Source organism: Corylus avellana, chromosome ca5, assembly GCF_901000735.1.
Source record: "Corylus avellana chromosome ca5, CavTom2PMs-1.0".
NCBI classification, from domain to species: domain Eukaryota; kingdom Viridiplantae; phylum Streptophyta; class Magnoliopsida; order Fagales; family Betulaceae; genus Corylus; species Corylus avellana.
In genome coordinates, this window is record NC_081545.1 from 10,971,361 (window position 1) to 10,989,631 (window position 18,271).

The following is an 18,271-nucleotide window of genomic DNA, read 5'->3' on the forward strand; positions in this document are numbered from 1 at the left end:
AATTAAGAGGCCTGGCGCGCGCGTTTTGAATTTTTTTTTTCTTTTCCCCCAGCTGGCCAGCTGGAGGCACTTCCAGTCGTGTCTCTCTGTTCTTGATAAGCGCCGAATGTTGCACATTCAATCCCCTTAATTTGCATATGTTAATTCCTTAGCGTTGTTATTTGTTTGATTTTATTTTGTTTTTGTGTTTTCAGGTTATAAATAAAGATGCAATTAATTCCATTGATTTTGGGCTTAAAAGCACACTTTGAGAAGACTTAGAAGATATGGTTAAACTTAACCAATCATGGTTAAGTTTAATCAAATAAAGAAAATGATTAATTCGGAATTTTTCAAATTGGAGTCAAAATCGGATTGGATTCAAATTGGGATTCTGCATATGTCTCGGTATTTTGGCCATAACTTTTAGCTCAAATATCCGATTGAGGTGATTCAAGCGGCACTGGAAAGCTAACTCAAATTTCTACAGATCATTGTGAAATAGAATTTTCCTAATTCGGAGTGCCACAATGCCAAAATCGCCTCTCAAGATAGGAACGCAATTCTGGGCGAATCCTATTCCGATTTGGACTTAGGTTTTCTTTATTCTAATTGGACTTGGACTTAAATCTCCGAAATTTCTAGGTTTCCTAGGGCTTCTAGGACTGGCTTGCTCCTTATAAATAGACCCTTAACCTTCAAGAGAAGGTGTGCTTAGTTTTAGATACAAAAATCTTCTTAGAGGCTTGACAAGTTGAAGAGGAGATAATCCATGGCAAGAGGCCATCCTAGCACCCCTATGAGCGGCTAAACCCCTTTGTGGGGTATTGATGTAACCCTATCCAAGCACAATGGTTTGATTGTATTTAATTTCTAGATTTTCAATTTATGCATGTTGATTGTATAATTATGAGGATTGCTACAATTGATTTATGTTCTTAATTATTAAATGCAATTGTTCTTAAATTCCAAAATCAATATTTGTGAAATTCTTCTCTTGTCTTAGAAAGTATTTTACTTTTATTGATCTCAAATCATTCTTGTTTTTTGTGATTATGAGGATGATGGTTATACAATGGGTTTAATTGACATATGATCAATAGGATTTGATAGGCCATGCTTAGGGAAGACGGATTGTACTACACCCTAGTTTAGTGTAATTTAGGTAGACAGTCAGTGCCAACCGAAGATGGGTTACACTTATTCATTGATTGTATGTATTCTGTTATAGAATTTGATAATTTATACCTAGGGAAGACGGGTCGTACCGCGTCTTAGTGGTTAGGTGGACGATCCGTGCCAACCGAAGATAGATTATGCTTATTCTTTAATAAGGTAGTTTCTTGTTTATTTATAATATGCATAGAATGAATTTATGAGATTAATTATGATTAACCATTGTTGTGCGGATAGAGGTGAAGTCAATACCCTACTCTCTCTCTCTCTTATTTTAAATCTCTTTTATTTTCATGCACTTTAGTTTTTAAGCAAATCAAATGAAAACCCCTTTTAATTAAGTTAACTTTGATCTTTCAAATTTGATAACAAAACCCCTGCAGTCCTTGAGGTTCGACACCCTCTCTATAGCCGTATCCTACAAAGATTCGTCCTATTGCGAGTGGTTATTTTTATAATTGATATTTTTGGTCACAAAAATACCACATCAGTCTCCCAAGCATCATTTTCCTCTCTGTTTTTCTTTCTTTCTTCCGAGCGCCATTGCTGGAGCTAAGGATTTTTTTTTTCTTCTGCCCAAAGTCTTTCTTTATTAAGCTGAGCATTTTTTTTTCTCTTCTCCACCGTGTATCGTATATATACTCTCTCTCAAGGGATCAGTTTCTCTGTCACGATTGTACTGTTCCTCCGCACCCCCGCAGCTAAACCCGCCGCCCGTCGTCCTCTCTCCCTCCATTTTTAGCTCCTACAAGAGCTCCTCACAGGTATATATATATGTACATGCATCCTTGTACTTATTTATTTGTTTGGTTTGGATTTGGTGTTTGCATGCTAGGTTGGGTGATGTTTGTGCTAATTCCGTCTAATATTTTGAATTTGATTGTCTAATATTTTGAATTTGATATATATATTTACATGAGGAATATAATGCTAGCTTCACTCCATGTATATGAATTTGGTTTTTGAATATATATAGCTTACTCTGTCGTTAATTAACACTCCCTGCTATATATATATATATGGCCGTATATATACTGCCTATATAACTGGCCAGTATATATATATATATATGGCCATGTACCTGGCCGGCCATATATATATGGCCGGGCTAGCTATATATATATATATAATGAGTCTGTCCAGGATTTAGATATAAGACGTTTTTTTTATTTTTCTTTTTTGGACATCCTAAAAGACAATACATAGAGGTAGTATTAATTTGTGAAATTATCAACTTCTAGAAATGGCACACTGCCTTGCACAATCATAGCAAGCATGTACAACAAAGTCCATCATATATATATGTGTGCATGGTATAAGCTGAATGTAAAATTGTTCGCTATAAGTTTAAGTTTTGGGGGATAAGTGACAATTTGACATAGTATCATAATAGAGGTCATGAGTAGTTCAAATCATAACTTCACAATTTACTCTAATTTTAGTTAAATATTTTACGTATTGGGTCTCACTAGCTTATTAAGTGAGAGATTGAACAAACACATGAGGGGGAGCGTTCGAATATAAATAAAATTATTGAATTCATTTTTTCCTATAAGATTGAACCCACCCCGGATTTATATATTTAAGATCTTTATATTTTGAGGGTTTCAAAATATAGGCTCCAATTATGTAAGGAGAAAAAAATAATAATAACTTTTATCAAGTAGACACAATATGGGGGGGGAAGTGATTTGAAATTATATATATTAATCAAAGAATAGAATATTATTATTATTTTTTAACTTTTATCATTTAGTAAATTCACAGAAAAAAGCAGAATAGAAGGTAGAGATTTTACATGGCCAGATACTGATCAAACATTTCACAATCGAAAAAACATTTTGAGTTATAATTTGTTTAATAATAAAAACCACAAGTAAATACGCTTCACACAAACAATTATATTCTTATGGAACTAGACATACATATATAATCTACCTTTGTACTTAACCTTAGGAGACTTCAAGTCTTATTGAAACACAAAGGAAACGGCAGAATGACGACCACTGTTATAGATTATTACCATATGGAAGGTTATTTATTTAGCATTTTCCTATTATTCCAACATTGTTTAATTAAGCTCCTAATTAAATGAATGGCATAACATTTGTATATTGTTTAGGTTTTGCCCTATTAATACGAGCCATGCTATACTACTATATATATATATTGACTTTGTAACCTATCTAGATTTATTTTATTTGACTAGGGTCCCCAACATCTACCAAATGCATATATATGAACTTTTGGGAAAAAGTTATAGAACCTGAATGTGTATGAATAATGCTAATAGTTAAACAACATCAAATAATGTAAATTTGATGGTCCCCATTTGGAATAGTTGTTAATTCGTTTAAGTTTCAGAAATTTTCATGACAAAAAAAATTTACCAACAATAAAAGCATCTAATTAAGTTTGCATGTAAATTCCAGTTAATATGTATGGGTTTATTGAATACTTTTAAGTCGCGTATATTTCTCTCTAATGTCCGTTGACAACAATGGACAAGAGTTGGATGACAAAGTCTAGGGGTACGAAGGAATACAGAGACGGTTGTAGATTGTTTGTTGACTTTGCAGTTGGGAACTGCACAACACCTGATGGTAAGATTTACTGCCCATGTAAGGTGTGTCGCCTTAACCGGCGCTATCCCCCAGGCGTAGTTCTCGCCCACTTGACAGGGGGAAAAGGCATACTTCCTACATATAAAGATTGGATGTTTCATGGTGAGAAGCCTGTTCGGGACCATGTTGAACCGTCTCCATTGAATCGTCCGGCCACATATGAAGCAGGTGGAAGTAGTGATCAGGGTGGAAATATGCATGCTATGTTGCGTGATGTGTTCAGCATGCATGATGTCAGAGAAGGCAACTGTGAACCTCAGGTCGTTGTGCAAGGTGATGAAAAAATAGTAGTCGAGGATGTGGATGAAGTAGATGCCCAAAAGTATCACGAGCTGCTTAAAGAGGCAAAAACACCGCTATATGATAGGATCAAACACAGTAAGCTAAGCGCAACTGTTCATCTGTACAACTTGAAGTGTGTTGATGGAATTAGTAACAAGATATTCTCATCTCTCCTTGAGTTCATCAATCAATTGTTGCCTGCGGATAGTGAAGGTTTGCCGGTTAATACCTATGAGGCAAAAAAATATCTAAGTGACATGGGACTCTGCTATGAAAAGATTTCGGCTTGTCGTAATGATTGCGTGCTATTTTGGAAGGGCAACAAAGAGTTAGATTCATGTACAGTTTGTAGCAAATCTAAGTGGAATGATGAAATTCATTTGGATGAGGACGGTCAACCCATATTGTCAAGTAAGAAACACCCGGTAAAAGTGTTGCGGTGGTTTCCACTCATACCAAGACTACAGAGATTGTTTATGTCGCAGTATACATCGCCCCATATGAAGTGGCATGCAGACAACCGCACAAAGGACGGCAAATTGAGGCATCCGGTCGATGATGAAGCATGGAAGTCATTTGATCAGTTGTATCCGGAATTTGCAGCGGACAGCAGGAATGTAAGGCTTGGACTAACCTCAGATGGATTTAATCCTTTTGGGAACCTTAGTACATCACACAGCATTTGGCCCGGAATGCTTGTGCCATACAACTTGCCTCCTTGGATGTGCATGAAACAAACATCTTTCATATTATCCCTGATTATCCCAGGCCCGAGCTCACCTAGAATGGATATAGACGTTTACCTACAGTCCTTAATTGAGGAGTTGAAGGAATTATGGAATGTAAGGGTACGCACATTTGATGTTTCCACTAAAACATACTTTATGTTGCGAGCACAATTGATGTGGATAATTAATGATTTCCCGGCATACGCAGATCTGTCAGGATGGTCTACAAGGGGAGTAAAGGCATGTCCTTGTTGTATGCAGTCAACCAGGTCTCGATGGTTAAAACACGGCCACAAATGGTGTTTTATGGGTCATAGGCAATACTTGCCCTTGGATCATCCGTGGAGGAAGAACAAAAGTAATTTTGACGGTAACCAGGAACTACAATGTCTTCCCGATGTGCTTAGTGGGGATGAAATCCTAAGACAGTTAGAGGGGATGCTATTTGGGGATGAGGATGCTGGCAAGTCAAAGCCAGACAGTAGTAAGAAGCAGGGAGAGAAGCGGAAGAAGAGTACTCCCAACACCAGACCAGAAGTGAGCAATCATGTATTATGAAAGAAGAAGAGTATTTTCTTTAGGTTGCCGTATTGGAAGGATAATTTACTACCGCACAACCTTGATGTGATGCACATAGAGAAAAATGTGATGGACAATATCCTTGGCACAAGACTCAACATAAAAGGGAAAACAAAGGACAACTATAATGCTCGTAAAGATTTGCAAGAGATGGGATTGAGACGTCTACTTCATCCATTTACGAAGAATGAAAAAAACTATATGCCCCCAGCTTGCCACACGATGTCTAATGAAGATAAAATCAGTTTCTTGAAAGTGCTTCGGGATGTGAGGGTGCCCGATGGTTATGCATCGAATATTTCTAGATGCGTACGACTGAAAGCCTGTACGATGACGGGTTTGAAGAGTCATGACAATCACATTCTAATGCAACAACTTCTACCTATTGCTTTACGTGGGTCACTACAAGGTAACGTGGTCAGACCTTTGGTTGAGATGGGAACATTCTTCTGGGGCATATGTTCAACTACGCTGACACTAGATAATTTGTACCGACTCCAGAGTGAAGTCTGCGTGACTTTGTGCAAGATGGAACAAGTATTTCCCCCAAATTTTTTCACGAGCATGGTTCATGTTGTCGTGCATCTTGTCCGTGAATGCCAACTGGGTGGACCAGTTCAGTATAGGTGGATGTATCCGGCTGAGAAGTAAAGTTTGATTGTTAAGTTATTATTATTATTTTTTCCCCACCAATAAAAGACAATGAATCACTGCAATTGATTGATTGATTTTCATATACAGGAGCCTAGGGGGTTCAAATTTCATGTGCGCAATAAAGCGGCTCCCGAGGGATGTATTGCGGAGGGCTACATAGCAACTGAGTTGGTGACATTTTGCTCGATGTATTTGGATGATGCACCGACGTTTCATAATAAGGCCCAACGAAACCTTGATGGTTGTAAGGGGGCAGGAACACGAGTCATCCTCAACCATATTACACTGGCACAAATTCATCGATATATATTGTTTAACTCAGACGAGTTCTTACCGCTATGGACGTAAGTCATCTCTCTAGTACTTGCCATACCATTCCTTGTACAATCTTAATTTCGAGTGCATTATATTAAATTTAATTTCAAATTGTAGGATGCACATGGAAATGCTTAGAGGGCGAACAGCGGACAATCAGTTGGAAAGCCACCATTTCGAACTATTTGTCCATTGGTATCATGAATACGTAAAAATACTGTGTTCTTACTGGTTAAATGAGGTGTATACATGTTTCCCTTAAAAATCCTATATACACCAATTTCAATTCATATATTGCCCTCCATTATACGCAGGTCAATGGATTGGACGACCTACGCAGACAGGAGCTGGGTGAGAAACTGGTAATGCATTGTAGAGGGCCAAAGGAAACGGCAGTCAAGAATAACAGATATGTGGTTAATGGGAAGTTGTTCCGCACTCTGTCAGTTGATATCGGAAAAAGGACTCAAAATAGCGGCGTGTGTGTGCCGAGTACTGATGGCGAAACGTATTACGGGAAGCTAACTCAAATAATTGAGGTTGAATACTACGATAGGACAAAGTATGTTTTGTTCAAGTGTGATTGGGCAGACAACACGAGGGACAGGGGGTACAAGGTTGAAGAGTATGGCATAACGCTTGTGAATTTCAAAAACCTTATCCACACCGGAGAGAGTATTACAGATGAGCCGTTTGTGCTAACTTCACAAGTTGACTAAGTATTTTACGTCGAAGATGAAAGGAACCCAGATTGGGCTTGCGCTGTAAGGACTAAACCTAGAAACGTGTATGATGTTGGTCAGGGTCAAGGGTCTGATGATTCTAGTAGCAGCTACCACGAGATTGAGCCCCTCCTCTTGAGTTCCAATCATGATCATGTTAACGCACTTGATGATGTTGATTACGTCCGACCCGATTTAGAATCAATTGAAGCGTATGTCATTTAATGAAATTGGAAATATGTTTATCTTTGAAATTTTATTAGCTTTTATTTCTTTTAAAAGAAATGTTTACATTAATTTATAATTGCTTTTTAGGTTAACCATAAAATTTATATGTAGTTTGTGGAAACGATATATAATTAATTGAGTAACTAGTATATGTTTAAAATTTTAAATGTGTGATTACTTCACATATACTTGTACCTATTTAATTATTTTAAAGACTAATTCGTTTCTCAACGTATTTTGTAGGGAGACATGAGTTATAGGGGAAAGAGAAAAGCACAGAGGCAACTAACCGTACGGTTGACATCCGCCGCCCATAATTTACATTCATCCCCCCCAGGCTAATATGGAGCCAGAAGGGTATAGACCGGTACTTCCACATCATGTGGAAGGGTATACCGATGCAGGGCGGGACGTGGGATGTAGTGATGGCATTCATGTAGATCCTCAGCATTCTGACGTGGCAGAGCCGGGCACATCCACATCGTTCACGCTTGACTTCACGACGTTGAGCGATATGGGGATCGTTTCCCATTGCCATTTCCAGCGGCACCCATACCCCAGTAGCGGAGCACAGGTGGATGATAGTGATGAGACACAGCCCCCAGATAGCACTGAGGGTGATGAGGATGGTGTTGCGCATGACACGCATTCCGATGATGCCGCTACACGCCCGTTGGCGGTGGATGAGGTTCGGACGATAAGTAAGTATATGTGTTAAAATATCGGAATATGTATTTTATTTAATTTTAATATGTGGTTAGTTTAAATAAGTAACTAACTTGTTCAAATTCCTAATGTATTAAGTGTAGATCAAAATGGCATCACCCACTACCATATATTGAGTGTCAAGTCATGCCACAAGCTGTGGGAGATCCTTGATGGCCAGAGGATCGTGTGCGAGTATAACCCTGCGTGGCAGCCTGTGGGACAAAGTGCTTCCAAATTTAGACGGATGACCGGAGTGTTCGTCAGGAGCAGTACTTATGTACGGATTAACAACGAGTGGAAGAAGGTATCGGAGCGTAAGACGGAAGATATTTGGGATGCATTGATGGTATGTTATAATTAAATATTATTGTATTTATGATAATGATTTATATATTCATATATTTATCTCAAATAGATGGACAATATTGTTAATGCATATATATGTGTGAATATATGCAGAAGCACTTCTATATCCTACCTGACTGCGATATCGCGGCCATAAAACGGGATGCTTTCCTAGATATGCGAAACAGGCATACGACTTGGAGGTATGACTTGAAGTAGAGTCTTCACATCACGTCAGACGATACTCCGGCGCCAGTGAAGGCTAGGAAAGGAGGATAATTATCCACGTACAATAAAGAGGACGTGAATATATTATTGGAGAATCAAGTAAGTCACACATTTTAGTGAGTTTTGTTTAGTTTTATTACAATGAATGTGTTAGCCTAAAATATTAACAATGTTAATTGTGTAGGAATATGCTGCATATATGAAGGGAATCCGGTCGAAGAACAAGGAGCCTCACTGCACCGAATCAAAGAGCTATGCCAGGGCTACACATGAAGAAGTATGTTTTTTGATCAGTTATATATATAATTTATGTGGATTGTGTTTATGTTTTAATTTTTTACGTTTTATTTGTATATGCAATTCATAAATACCGGGATTCCGCCAACATGAGCGCAGTCTTACATCAACACACACGTGAAGAAGACTGGCGGATATCCAAATGACTTGGTCAAGGAAAGATGTGTACGCTACTAATAACCGATATGTTTTGGTTAATGTATATTTTTTTGTAATTTAATTTAATATTTCTAATTGCTTCTGTTAATGTGTGTCCTACAGGAGAGGATGAAGGAGTTGCTTCCCACTGACCCGGCTGCTACACAATCTGTCACCGAGGGCACCGTACGGTGGGCGCCCGACGATGCGTACGCACAGGGGATGGGCAATAAGCCAAAATACGCAGGTCGGGTTCGCCAGGTTAGAGCAGGTATACTACTTGTGCGCGGTAGCATACACTCCTACTATAGACCAATCGCGCCACGCTCACAACCTCGCGGGAGCTCTAGTGTCCCAGAAATGATAGAAAGCGCACTACAAGCTGAGCGGGAGAAGCACAAGCAGGAGATGGATGCGCTGCTAGAGACACAACGAGAGCAGGCAGCGACGCAACAAGCTGAACGGGAGAGGCACAGGGCGAAGATAGCTGCGCTGTTAGATGCACAGCGAGTGGAGGTTGATCAGCAGGTTGCTGTGCTGCTAGTTGAGACCCGGCTAGTATGACCACTTTGTACGAGGCACGGTTTCGTCAACTTGAGAGCACATGTTGCAGTCGAGGTCCTCATCTGATACGACTCGAGTTAAAGATGTAACAGAAAAAGAATCTTCAGCCCGTTTGGTGGTGAAATCGTTGGTGGGGAGTGAACCAGATAATGCAATTTGTTTTTTTTTGCTTTGGGTTTTCTTGAGTATATATATGTATGTATGGATTTTATGACGTTGCAAAATGTTTTGTTCTTCATTGGTTTGGTGATACATTAGATTGGAATTAGTATTGTTTTTTATGTTGTTAGTGTTGATAGCGACCTCGATAATGTTTGTTATTATTTCTACTACTAAACGTTAGCATTGTGTTTGTGTCTAATTTTAGAAGGATCTTATTTTCCAGTCGGAAGATATATATATATATTGCATTGATGATGATTTATAAGTGTAGTTAGTGCATTTTTTGTTCTATTATAATAATGTCATTTTGGTTAGCATATATGTTAAAGTTGTTATGATCCATTTTTTTGTGTTTCGCCTAGGATCGTGATAAGAAAGGCACTTATTGCTTCTTGATTGATTGTTTTATCATCTCTAGGTATTGCGGAGAAGTTGTCGAATGAGGAAGCTATCGACCTAGATTGAGCCTTGTATGTGAGTTCGTAGTTGGTAAACACATTATATATTTTGTTATTGTTTAGTTGTGTCAAACAAAACTATATTTCAAACAATAGTTATTGTTTGGTTGTATATGATTGACGTATTGACTGCATGTTTGTGATCCATATAATTATGTCTATATGATAAATAGTAAGTTGCATTAAATGGATGTTTAGTCAATACTTCGTTTGAGGTTTAATATATAGGTTGGGTCTCTTGTAACTATGTAACTATATGAAGAGGACAAATTATGATATTTGGGTACCGGTTGAAAATATCAATTATCAATTTACTTTTATGTTCTTGAAGGTACTTTATGCTTTAATTTAGTTCATGGTAAACTGCTAGTTTTGGTTAGACTAAGGGTTTTCGGGTTTGTCAACCGCTTACGTATGTATTGCCTGTATTTTACGATTCTTATCGAACGTTATTGTTTACTTTAATGATTTGTATGTGTTGTCTGAATTATGAGTTCCTCACTGTTGTCAGACACAACGAACGAGGTAGAAACTCCCTGGAAGATGCACTTGTAGTTTGCTTTCTTTTATTTAAAGGTTGCTCTTGTTTGTTTTCTGTGGTGGCACATCATGTACACTTCCAGTTTTATTAGTTGGAAGTTATTTCATGCTAAAAATTTGTTATGTATAATGGATATTTCTACACAGAAGTCATATCTGTATCACATATGAGTACTTGGTGAAAGTGTATTAATTGTATCTGATACTTGTTAAATATTTCTGGACATACATATGATGCACCTTGGACAATAAGATATGACTCTTATTATTTGCACAATGGTTGAGGAAAATAGTTGTAGAAATTAAGAGAATTGTATAACATAGGAAGGGTATTATTTACCAACAAGGATGTTTTACCAACATCCATGTCAGACACAACAAGGATGCTTGAACGATAAAAATTTCAAACAATTTTACCAACATTTTGACATTACGATATTTATTAAATACCTCTACCTTGCTTGTTCAATTTATACTTTTTTGAAGAAGTTTTAGGTTGTGGTATTCATACCCTTGCTTTATAAGTGGTCAAAAATTATATAGGTGGATTGGAATATAATTTAGCATGTCAAGTTTAAGAAGTTATACATTCTTGAATCTGATTTATTAAAAATATGTTTGGTAGGCCATGGATGAAAGTTTATACTTTATTCAGTATTGTCTTCCACAGGATAGAGTAGATTATTTCTTTCTCTTTGTAGAGTAACATCTTTTTTTGAATTTATTTCTTACCGCCGATTGTGAAGAAGCTTGTGGATGTTGTTGCCAGTATACATCAAGCTATCTGGGAAACCTTTGGAAATAGCGGTATGAGGAGGTCATGGATGTTGTTGCCAGTATATTATGGCCTTTGTATATTGCCAAGTATGGTTGGACATAGGACATATTAGTTTCGTTTGATTTTGTTTTCGATTTTGGTTTGACATATATCATAATATAATTGTTGAATTAACTCAATGACCTACCAGTTATTCCATGTTTGTCTCTATTTATTTCTTTTGTTAATAGATCTGAATGTCGAATTCTATTATATGTAACTTTTGGACATACATCATTTCGTATTGTTAAACTTATGTTAGCATGGTTTTATCATGCCATTTGTTTTTGTTCCTAGTACATCCTTAGGAAAGATGACATGAAAAAAATGGTTTTTTTTGTACAAATTAAATGGTGTACAAATTGTAAACCAAACATTGAATTGCCAATTCAATTCAGGAATAAATTGAATTGGCAATTTATTCAATTCAATTTGTATAAATTGAGTTCAGGAAAGAAATTGTTTCCTGTTGCCAATTCAATTCAAGAAACAATTTGTACAGGAAACAGGAAATCTGGAAATCGGGCAAATCTGGAAACAAAAAAAAAAAAAAAAAAAAAACCTAATTTCCTGACGTGGCATTTATGCCACGTCAGAAATTTTCTGACGTGGTCGAACTCCAATGTCAGAAGTTTTCTGACGTGGCATATTCTACCACGTCAGAAAATTTCTGACATGGCACTTCTGCCACGTCAGACGTTTTCTGACGTTGCAGTGATGACACTTCAGAAAATTTCTGACGTGTCGGAACTGCCACGTCAGAAAAAGTATTCTAACGTGTGAGTGGGTAAAACGTCAGAATTTTCTGACGTTTTACCCTCTCACACGTCAGGAAATTTTTTTTCCTGACATCTATGTTTCTAACAATCGACACGCGTCAGAAACGACCTGTCAGAAAAATTTCCTGACGTGTCAGACACTAGAAAACGTCAGAAATCTCCTGTCATAAAAACATTGTTTTTTTGTAGTGTACCTTTTTTGCCTTTTATTTTTCTGAATATAATGAAAAGAAAAGAAAAAATAACTCAAAAAGAAAGCACTTTTTCTGCCTTTTATTTTCAAAAAACTTACTGGGATATGCATACAACTTGTATGAATTATTGCGCGCAATAATAAACTCCCATGATAGAACTCTGTACTAAAAGCATGAGTTCTCTCTAAAGTTTAGCAATTTTAACTAAAAAATCTACTTTTGTTATTTTATCTAACTACTTTTACAAGCATCAAACATGAAGGTCTCCAAATATTTCTCTACTTTAACTATATATATTCATTGTTACTTAGTTGAAACTAACTACCAAAGAGAAAAAAATGACTTCCAAGTTCAAATATAGAGAGAGAAAACAATGAAAGTAACAAAATAATGAATGGCTAAAGCAAGAAAGACCATCAAATATGGAGAGAGTTTAAGACAAAATCTAAATTGGAGAAATGATGGAGAGTTTGATAAATGAGAGCTGTTTAGAATATTCTCTAAATTTTGGCTAAAAGCGCGTAATAGAGAGCTCATTAGTGATGCTCTAATCCATTAAAAAACATTGACAGTTAATTATGATGAGAAGGTCCACATAACCCCCCCCTAAAACTACTACTCAATTGACATTATCTCTCCTAAACTTTCAATTAGGACAATGTCTCCCCAAACTACCAAAAAAATGACAATGTCCTCCCAATGAAAGCAAAAAGACAAAAATAATCCTAATTTTTTTGTCAATAAGACAAAAATATCCCTACAAATTAAAAAATAGAAATAAAAATAAAAATTTAGTAGTTTTTGGGCAACATTGTTAATTTGGTGGTAGTTTGAATGGCGTATGTAAATTTTTCCCTTAAATTATTAATTTTATTCATTTTTATAAGTTTAAGTTTTTAGGATAAGTGGTAATTCAACACAATTGTACGAAAGATGTTGACAATAGCTTATTGAAGTTATATATTAAATCCATATATATATATATATATATATATATATATATATGCAAATATTTTTTCTTTATGGATTTTGCTCTATTAATTAGAAATATAGTATATAACAACAGGCATATATATTTTATTTTATCCTTTAATTTTCTTGTCTTATTCTATCCTCAAAAAATTACGAAAGGGTTTATGTGTTCAGGGGGCACTTACCCAAATCCTTGAGCAAACAAAGGAGGATTTCTTTTCAAAAATTATAAACATATTGAGAGAATTGAAGACGCAGACCTTTTATATGAGAGAATTAAAGAGATTCCTTGCTTGACTTGTCCATACAAACCAGAAGGGTCGATGGTTGTAATGGTGAGGACATAGACACTACGAGATTATTATTATGATTCAACATAATAAACATAAACATTTGAAGATTTAAAAAAAAAAAAAAAAAAAAAAAGATTTTGTATTTTGTTTGTTTGTTTTTTGAGTATGTAACGTACAGGTGAAGCTAAATCTATCACTACTTGAAGGGGTGACTGATGATGTTGACTTCTGTATGAAGTTGGCCAGGGAGGAATCCGTGATTGTTCTCCCAGGTAAGAATTCAACAATTCAGAACCTTTCCCTACTACTTTCATGGCTAAAAACATGTTTCTTGAGTGGTTGTCTTCGGCATATATAAACCTTTAAGATCTAACATATAAACCTCTGATATTCTCGATGCTATCCTTGTTGCTTCTTCTTGGGGCTGTATTCGGAAGATAAGTAGAGGAGTGCAAAACTCTTATTGACTTTTATTTTCGTTAGACCTTGACTGATGTGGAAGGAAGGATGTTGGTACTCGACCATAATACTCTCAACCTCATAAAGGAGCTTTTTTGATATAAGATTAAATTTTTTTTTTTTTTTTTGCATATTGGCCTATAGCAACACAATTTAATGGCCATTGGCCCCTGCCCATACTAAACTCTGCCTCCATCGCTGGTTCTAGCTAGATTTTTTTTTTTTTTTTTGCAGCATTCCTTTTTCTCCTCCGATGATCCCAATTGTTAGTGGGAAAGATCCCTCCTCTTCTATTTGTTTCTTGTAGTTTTTTTCATCTCATCTTTCTTTCTATGAACTTTAAAAAAAAAATAAAAAAAAAAATAAAAAAAAACATATAAATCTTCAATTTTGCATCTTAAAGGTTTGAATTTGAGACACATATATGCATGCCTTGGATCAATGTCATTTAATATCGATTTTTTTTTCGTCATTTGGATGTCCAATTACTTTGGACTGGACTTCCTTTTTCTTTTTTCTGTTGTCAAAGACAGTTTGTAAGCTACCAAATGGAAGTAGACTTTGCTTATTTCCTAAAATTTAAGTAAGGTCATCAAATTTTGACATGAATTACGAATTTAACACGAATCTCAAAAATTAACAGATAGAATTGAGAGATCTGACCCGTTTAATTAAATTGGCCAAACTATTGCTATGTAGTTTTACACAATGTTTCGACACAACCCAAATTCGACACATGACATTTGGGGCTAACAATTTTTTACATAACCCACAAACTAATATGAATCCAATAAAAAAATTAAGTAGTTAGAGCAGACTTATATAGTCTTATACCCATGTTTCGACACGATCCGAACCCAATACTCAAACATGAATTGCCACCTATTACAGTTATAAGGGTTCCACGTACATGGCTTAATACATTTGTGTATATAAGTTTTTGGGCACCCTCCCCTTGCAAGCCAGTTTTCAAATGTGAGTTTTATCCAAAGTTTATATAACCACCCTTATCTTTCAGATGCACACCATCTCTAGTTAAAGCAAGATTTAATCCTTCTTATTAGTTTGATATTTTTAAGTTTGGTTAATTCCTCCTAATGAGGTTGTATTTGCATTTTCAGTTGCTTCATATATATATATATATATATATATATATATGGATGTTGAGAATAAGGTTGTATATTGAATCACACTGTATAATGTACAGAAGGGGCCTATATATAGGCTAATAATACAGACCTAGTAGAATAAGGAAAGGTAAACCTAATAGACTTAGAATACCAAAGAAAGTAAATAACAATAACATAATATTATTAACAGCCCCACACAAGCTCAAGGTGGAGTGCAAGAGACCAACTTGAGGTTGGACACAAGATCACGAAAACACCCTGGAGGATGTGACTTTGTAAAAATGTCTGCGAGCTGATCACAGGACGTGATAGAATGAAGCTTTAGTGAGCCCTGAAGAAGATGATGACGAACAAAATGACAATCAATCTCAATATGTTTTGTTCGTTCATGAAAAACATCATTATGAGCAATCTGAATAGCACTCTTATTGTCATAGTAAATAGGAGTAGCAGAAGAAAGAGAGACACTCGTATCCTGTAACAGCCATCGCAACCAAAGAAGCTCCGTAGTAGTGTTAGCTAGAGCACGATATTCTGCCTCGGTGCTAGATCGAGCAACAACAGTCTGTTTCTTACTTCGCCAAGAGATAAGCGAGGCGCCAAGTAGGAAACAGTAACCAGTGGTAGAGCGACGATCTGTCGGATCACCCGCCCAATCAGCATTAGTATAAGCATGCAGCTGTAGAGGAGACTGAGACGAGAAACAAAACCCATGAAATAATGTCCCCTTCAGGTACTGAAGAATGCGGAGGACAGCTGAGAAATGAGTGGAGCGAGGAGCAGCCATAAATTGACTCACTTGATGGATAGCATAGGAGATATCAGGTTGAGTGACAGTAAGGTAGACAAGACTGCCAACAAAATGCTGATATAATGTAAAATCATGAAGAGGCTCACCATCATGCGGAGTGAGACGAGTATTAAGCTCAGTCGATGTGTCAACAATCTTACTATCTGTGAGATTGGCCCGGGAAAGCTGATTAGATATACACTTGGCATGTATTAAATAATAACCATCAGAAGAAGAGGAGATCTAAAGACCAAGAAAATAAGTGAGAGGGCCCAAGATGTTTCATCTCATAAACAGGGCTGAATTATAAGAACTGATGGAGTAGCCAAGGCGAGAGATAGTGGCGCTAAACTTAGCAAACCATGCTCGAGGTGCTTGCTTAAGTCCATATAGAGCTCGACGAAGACGATAAACCTTGTTTGTAGGATGAGATAATGTGGCGCTAAACTTAGCAAACCATGCTCGAGGTGCTTGCTTAAGTCCATATAGAGCTCGACGAAGACGATAAACCTTGTTTGTAGGATGAGATAATGCAGGAGGTGGTTGCATATAGACTTCTTCACTTAAATCACCATTAAGAAAGTCATTTTTGACACCCATTTGACAAAGTGACCAACGTCGAAAGGCTGCAACAACCAACAAAGCACGCACAGAAGAGAGGCGAGCAACTGGAGCAAAAGTCTCCTCATAATCCACACCATATTCTTGAGTAAAACCTCTGGCCACAAGTCGAGCCTTGTACTTGTCAACAGTACCATCAGAACAAGTCTTGATTTTGTAAACCCACTTACACCCAACCACAAATTTTCCAAGAGGTAAGTCAACCAGATCACATGTATTGTTCTTGTGTAAAGCATCAAGTTCCTCTTTCATCACAGTTTGCCAAAGAGGGTTAGTGGAGGCCTCACGAAGGAGTGAGGCTCATGCAAGGTAGTTAAGGCATGAAAGCAATGAAAATCTTGTAAATGGGATGGAAGAGATCTTACTCGGGTGGATCGACGAAGTTCAGGTGCTGGAGTGCAGACGGGATCCTTGGATAGAGCAGAACCTAGGAGGCAGACGAAAAACTTAGGGACGCAGGCGAAGCGGCGTCGAGGGCATCAAAACCTGGTGACGCAGACGAAGCAGTGTTGAAGGCATCAGATGACTGCAGTTCGAGCGAGAGAGACTCTGGCAAGACATTGGTGGTGGGAGTAGGAGAAAGAGGAAACTCAAGAAGGGTAGTAAAGGGAGGGAAGGATGGCATGCTGAATTTTCTGACTTCGTGGAATAGTCAATGCTCCCAAAAAACTACATAATGGGAGATGCGAAGACGACGAGACACAAGATCATAACACCGATAGCCCTTTTGTTCCACTCCATGTCCAAGAAAACATTACAACTGAGAACGAGGCTCGAGTTTGGTGCGCTCATGAGGCTGGAGTAAAACAAAACAGGCAGAACCAAAGACACAGAGATGGTGATATGAAGGGATAGAGCCAAACAACCGCTCGTGAGGAGTGCAATTATCAAAAATAGGGGTAGACAACCTATTGATCGTGTAAACAGCCGTTAGAGTGGCTTCACCCCAAAACGGGTAGGAACAGATGTGGCAATGAGAAGAGCACTGACAGTGTCTAAAATGTGCCTAAGTTTACGTTCAGCTCGACTATTTTGTTGTGAGGTGCTTGGACACGTCAAGTGAGGAACAATGCCATAATGTTTGAGAATAGCTTGAAAATCATGTTAAGTATATTCTAAAGCATAATCAGAACGAAAAGCTTTGATGGGTTTTGAAAATTGGGTTTCAACCATCTTGGCAAAAGTACAATAAATGTCTAATAATTCAGAACGAGATTTCATTAAAAACACCCAAGTGTAAAGAGAGAAATCATCAACAAAAATAACAAAATAACGTGAATCACTCATACTAGCAACAGGAGAAGGTCCTCAAACATCAGAATGAATTAAATCAAATTAAGCAGTAGCATGAGACTCACTATTATTAAATGGCAAAGCCGGTTGTTTACCAAGTTGACATGAACTACAATTAAAAGAATTATTGGAAACTGAACCTAACAAACCCTTTGAAGCTAAAAGTTGAATGCGAGAGGCAGATATATGACCAAGA

The 18,271-nt window shown here is 37.1% G+C and overlaps 1 pseudogene; it reads left to right on the forward strand.

Annotated features, from left to right (window-relative positions):
- Nucleotides 1–14,340, forward strand: part of LOC132181757 (nicotianamine aminotransferase 1-like) — a 30,522-nt pseudogene extending 16,182 nt beyond the window's left edge.
- Nucleotides 14,341–18,271: the final 3,931 nt, after the last annotated feature.